Source organism: Theobroma umbraticum, unplaced genomic scaffold (genome assembly GCF_002168275.2).
Source record: "Theobroma umbraticum cultivar Fairchild unplaced genomic scaffold, ASM216827v3 scaffold_55.0, whole genome shotgun sequence".
Taxonomy (NCBI): Eukaryota; Viridiplantae; Streptophyta; class Magnoliopsida; order Malvales; family Malvaceae; genus Theobroma; species Theobroma umbraticum.
Window position 1 is genome coordinate 119,307 of NW_018397270.1, and position 5,972 is coordinate 125,278.

At 31.0% G+C, this 5,972-nt stretch overlaps 1 non-coding gene across 1 annotated transcript; it reads right to left on the minus strand.

Annotated features, from left to right (window-relative positions):
* Window positions 1-3,100: 3,100 nt before the first annotated feature.
* LOC149526524 (small nucleolar RNA R71) lies at window positions 3,101-3,206 on the minus strand. Its single transcript, XR_016351910.1, has one exon. It is a non-coding gene; the product is annotated as a small nucleolar RNA R71 (small nucleolar RNA).
* Between the last annotated feature and the right edge of the window lie 2,766 nt (window positions 3,207-5,972).

Consider the following 5,972-nt stretch of genomic DNA (forward strand, 5'->3'; position numbering starts at 1 on the left):
AAGATGAAAAGAAGAGCATAAAAAATGTGAAGAAAAAGATGAATAACTAGCCTTTTTAACTAGAAAGTTTAATAGATTCTTAAGAAACAAACTAGGTGGTAGAGGTAAAAGACCTTTTAAGAGAGTTGTATCAAGAGGAAATCTAATGAAAGAGCCATAAAATGGAAAATCAAGCAAAACTCACATCAATTGCTATGAGTGAAAAAAATCAAGATGTGCCAAGTATGAATGTCCAAATGTTAAGAGGAACTGTCCAAAGAATTCAAAGAAAAGGCTATGATAGCAACTTGGAGTGATGAAAATGAATCCCAAAGTGAAAGTGATGGGAAGTTGCAAATCTTTGTCTTATGACTCTTGATGATCTCAAAATGAAAAAGAATATTTGAAATCATGTACATGAGAAAAGGAACTATCATACTTTTAGGGTGAATGCTCAAGTCACATAACTAGTTTCAAGGAGCAAATGTGAACTTGGAAGCAAATCAAGAAGATATGATCCTTAAGTAGAACTCAAAAGGCAAAGTTGAAAAAATTTGTGCTACCACTCCTATGGCTATAAGCTTCATTGCAACAAGCTCTAGTCATGGAAAATTAATTGCGGAGCCTCTTTTATTCAATGTTAATTCTTAGAAATTTACATCAAGGTTTTTCAACTAAAAAAAATATGAGAGAAAGAGAGAAAGAGTTAAGAAGTTTTTTATAGGTAGGCATGGAGGTGAAAGATTAAGTGTGGGATTCAATCAGTATGGGTAGAGTACTAGGTTACAATGATTTTTTGAGTTGCTTCAATGGAAAAGGTCTTTGTTTTCAGTTTTTGTGGTTAATATTGCTATAAGGACATCGTGGGTGACCATCAAAGATGTATTTATTTAGTTTTGTATTGTTGTTAATGTTTTTATTTTGCTTAGTTCTTTTAAATGTGGATGCTGATAACTCTATGATATAGAGTTATTTGGTCTTAATTTTAGCTATTAAGTTACTAGGTTCTTAAGTTTGAGCATAAATTTTAGTGTTTTAGGTTATTTATTTAATTATAGATAATTATGTTGGGTTAATTGAATCTAGATTATTTTAGGCTAAGTTAGCTGTTCAATTGCTTTTTGAAAAGCTGCTATTTTGCTTTTATAGGTGTGCTTTGAATGACCTTTAATTAGACTAGGAGAGTGCATTCTAGGTGTAGACTTCCTCTGCACATGTATTAGTTTTTCGAGCATATCTCACACTACAGAAGTCCAAATGACATTGAACTATTGGAAAGATAAAAGGCAGCTCTACAACTTTCATGTTTACCATTTTGCTTAGTTCATCCTAGAAAGGGTAAAAAATCATGTCAAAATTGGAACAATGTAGTAGGACATAGAAAATCAAGAAAGGGTTTAAGGCCACATCCCCCAACACCCCAAGCCTCAGTGCCTAATTAAAAATATGATTTAGACCCAAGAAACTCGAGGTTGGCCCTCAAAGCCCATGGTCGCAAGCCTCACTATAAGGCCAAGATTTTGAGTGGATTTAAACTTTTATTTCGACATAGTTTCAAGGTATATTCAAACACTGCTTTAGAGCATGATTTAGGGGGAATTAAGCAAAATCTTTTTGAAGAAACAGAGGAATTGAAGCTAAGAAGAAAGTGGGGAATTAAAAGAATTATATATCATTAATCATCAAATCATTAGAGTTTTTCCTTCTTTTGTTTTCATTTTACTTTCTTGTTTAGATTTGATGTTTACTTTTTTTTTTTGATGATATTTTTAGACATTATGATAACTAAGTTTTTAATTTAGAATCACAATTAAGCCCAATGCATAGTTTGAGTTTTTAATAGTCTTTCTTGTTTATGATTGATAATGTTTGAGTTATTTATTTCAATCCTATTCTTAATGCTTCTAATTGCCTGATCACTAATTACACTGAATTGGAAACTTAAACGGAACTAGAAGAAGAAGTTTAGTCTAAGCTTAGATGAAATAGCATGTGATCAATATCAATTACATGAGATGATTGATTTGATTTGCGTGTAGGGTAGGAATACACTTGCAAGCCATATGTAACCAAGATTGGAGTTGGTACTTAATAAGTCTTTCTTAATTTCAATTTGCATATGAATATAGTAAATTGGTTAAGTTTGACATTTTTGTAAAAACATCAGAAGAGTCTTATAAAAGATTTATAACTCTAGGCTAACAATTTAGACTTATCTAGTACGTGAAGGAAGAATAAAAGAAATTTAGATGAAACATTGAGGTGATATTGTGGTGTTAGGCTTATAATTTATTGATTTTAATTAGTGTATTTAGAAGTTTTTTTTTAGCTTAGTTTAAGTTTTAGTTCTTTAATTTTCTACATTCTTAAATTCATTTGAATAAAATTAAGGTGTGACAAGTCTAGTACTTAACAATTAAGAATTAAAACAAATTCTCTTTGGGAAAGATATCTTACTTCATCATTATATTGCTTATTTAGGATACATGCACTTGCGTGAGAAAATTAACTAGTTTTTAATGCCATTTTCAGGGAGTTTGATTTTTAATTCTTTTTTTGTTACTAGCATTTTTAACGTTACTTCAAACTTTTTCTTTGTTTGTAGGTACTTTTTGTCATTATATGTGAAAAGCTCGAAATTTGGAAATGATTCCCTTTATCGAAAAATTGAAAGACCTTTCAAAAATTTCATAGGGAAAAAGCACAAAATTTAACTCAAATCAACATCATGATTAACCAACGAGGGGAAGAGACTAAGTCCTTCAGGGAATATGTTGTCCCACTTATACAAGGTCTACACTCTAGTATCCAAAGATGTACCATTCAGGCCAACAACTTTGAAGTTAAGTTAGCAATCATTCAAATGATTTAGACCCTATTCAATTTAGGGGGTTACTGAATAATGATCCTAATGCCCATATTATGAATTTCCTAAAGCTTTACGATACTTTAAAAGCTAATGGTGCTATTAATGATGCCATAAGATTAAGGCTTTTCCTGTTTTCACTAAGAGATAAGGCAAAGAGTTGGTTGAATTCACTTCCAACTAGTTCTATCATTACTTGAGATGATTTGGCTAAAAAATTCTTTACAAAATTCTTTCCACTAGCTAAGATAGCAAAGATGCATAATGACATCACATCTTTTGTGCAATATGATTCTGAATCACTATATAAGGCTTGGGAGAGACACAAAGAATTACTTAAAAAGTGTCCTCACCATGGACTACCTAAATGGCTGCAAGGCCAAACCTTTTATAATTGTTTGCTGGGACCGATTAGAACCATCATTGATGCTATAGTTGGAAGAGCATTTATGAGTAAATCCATTAATGAGGCCTATGAATTTCTTAAGGAGATGGCTTCAAATATCTTTCAAAGGCCATTCGAAAGATTGGGTGCAACAAAAGTTGCTAGAATTCAGGAGCTTTATGCAATAAATACCATTAATGCACAACTTGTTGCTATCACAAAGAAAATTGATAATTTTATCATTAATGCTGTTTAAATCCCTTTTAGGACTTGTGAGCTTTGTGGAGAAGGAAATTCTAATCATAGTTGCCTTATCTATATTGAATCTGTTCAGTTTGCAGAAAATAGGCAGCAAAAAAAAATCTCTATGCCAACAATCATAATATTTGGTGGAGAAATCATCCTAATTTTTCTTGGAATAACAATTAAGGATCTTCATCAGCTCCAAAGCTAAATTTGTCTCTAAGATTTCCACCACAACCTAGACTTCTAATGCCAAAGATAAGCTAACAACAGAAGAGATGTTCATGTATTTCATAGCAAAGAATGATGCTTACATGCAAAGAATGATACCCATATGACAAAGAATGATGCTAACATTCAAAGTGCAGTAGCCACCATTCAAAGTCAGGCAGAATCAATAAGAAATCTTGAGACACAATTAGGTTAATTAGCTAATGCCATCTATAGTAAACCTCAAGGTATATTACCTAGTGACATTAACCTAATCCAAGAAAAGAAAGTAAGGAGCATTGCAGTGCAATCACACTCAAAAGTGGGAAAAAGGTAAATAATAATGAATTTAAATCTAAAAATTTGCATAAATCCATTGAAGAAGAAACCAAAATTGATGTTGAAAAGAATGTTATGGTTGAAAATTCTAGTGAAAAATTAAGTGCAAAAAATTCACAAGTAAAACTTTCACTTACACCCTTACCTCTTTTTCCTCAATGTTATGAAAAATAAAGACTTAAACAATTCCAAAGATTTCTTAAGGTATTTAAAATGTTGCACATTAATATTCTTTTTTATTGAAGCTTTGGAACAAATGCCAAGTTAAGTTTTTGAAAGACATTTTGACCAAAAAAAAGAAATTGAAAGATTTTAAGACAATTGCACTTATTGGGGAATGTAGTGCTACAATCCAAAATAAGCTTCCATCAAAGCTCAAGGATCTAGGGAGTTTTTCTATTCCTTGCATTATTGATAGTTTTAAAATTTTGAAACCTTTGTGTGATTTCAATGCTAATGTTTCAATAATGCCTTTGTCTATTGCAAGGAAACCTGGACTTAATGAGACATAACCTATTGTAGTTTCTTTGCAATTAGTAGGCAGGACAATCAAGTACTTGTTGGGATTATAGAAGATGTCTTAGTTAAAGTTAGGAAGTTGTACATTCCGATGGACTTCATTGTGCTTGAGATGGAAGATGATGTTGAAATTCCTTTTATTTTAGGACAACCTTTCTTTACTGCAGTAAAGGCAATCATAGATGTGAAGAATGGAAAAATAACTTTCAAAGTTAGAGAAGAGGAAGTGGTGTTTAATTTTGTCAATGTAACTAAGTATCTTTATATAGATAGTTGGTATAGAATGGATTTAGTTGATGAGTTCGCTAAATAGGAATTTGACAAGGATTATCCTCCAACAATAAATACCATAGATTTTGAGGTTGGAGAACAAGTTTTGTTATTTTCCAATCCATGGTTCAAGCTTTTTCCATGGAAACACAAATCAAGATGGTTAGGTCCTTTTAAAGTGATAAAGGTCTATTCTTGCGGTATCATGGAAATTGCTAGTGAAGTTGTTGGAACATTCATGGTTAATGGAATAAGTCTCAAGCTACTATGGTGGTGAAGAAGTGCAAAAGGGGATAAGCACTTCTTGAAAGGTAACCCAAGCTTTCGAAATTTTTATTTTCTCTTTTTAGTCGTTTTTATTTTATTTATTTATATTTCTACATTAATCTCTATTTGTTTTATTTTTTCAGTAAACAATAAAAAAATTTTCCTGCCACAAGCAGTGTTGTTAACGTTGGAGTAGGATCTTAGTGGATTGATGTGATTGTGTAAAGTATGGATTTCAAAAAATTTCTTGTACAAAGGATGCAACCAATCTAATTATATAAGCAGAAACACACATAATTCTTATTATAAGTAACATAATCACATCCTAAAAAAAAGAGAATCTATTAAGTAAGAAAAAACGTACCTTTTATTTTGAGATTCTTATTTTTGGACACTACCATACTAATGAATGATTTCTTGACCAAACAAGTTTACCACATATTCTTCAAGAATGCTTTCAATTTGAACCTTAAGTGGACAATGTGTGGGATGCTAGACTACTGCAACCGATTTTGTCTTTCTTTTCTTCCTAAAATTAATGGCTATTTTTATTTCAAAAAATTTAGCCAAGAATGGGAGAGAGGAAGAAAGATACAACACAGTTTGGAGGAAGAGGATAGAATTGACAACTAAAGCTTTTGCTAGAAAATATACGTATGTTTCTTTTCTTCCAATCTCTTTTCTTTTTATTAAAACTCTTGCCTCAAAAGTTTAATCAAAATCAACCACTTTTGAATCGATCTTAACAATCCATTTAGAGTTATGGAAACATCAAACATGCTCTGTATTTATCAAAATTAAAATTAAAGAATAAATAATTTAATTCTTTGATTATCATTTAGAGTTCTTGATAAAAAAACTCCTTATTAAGTAATGACTCTTATTTTATTATTA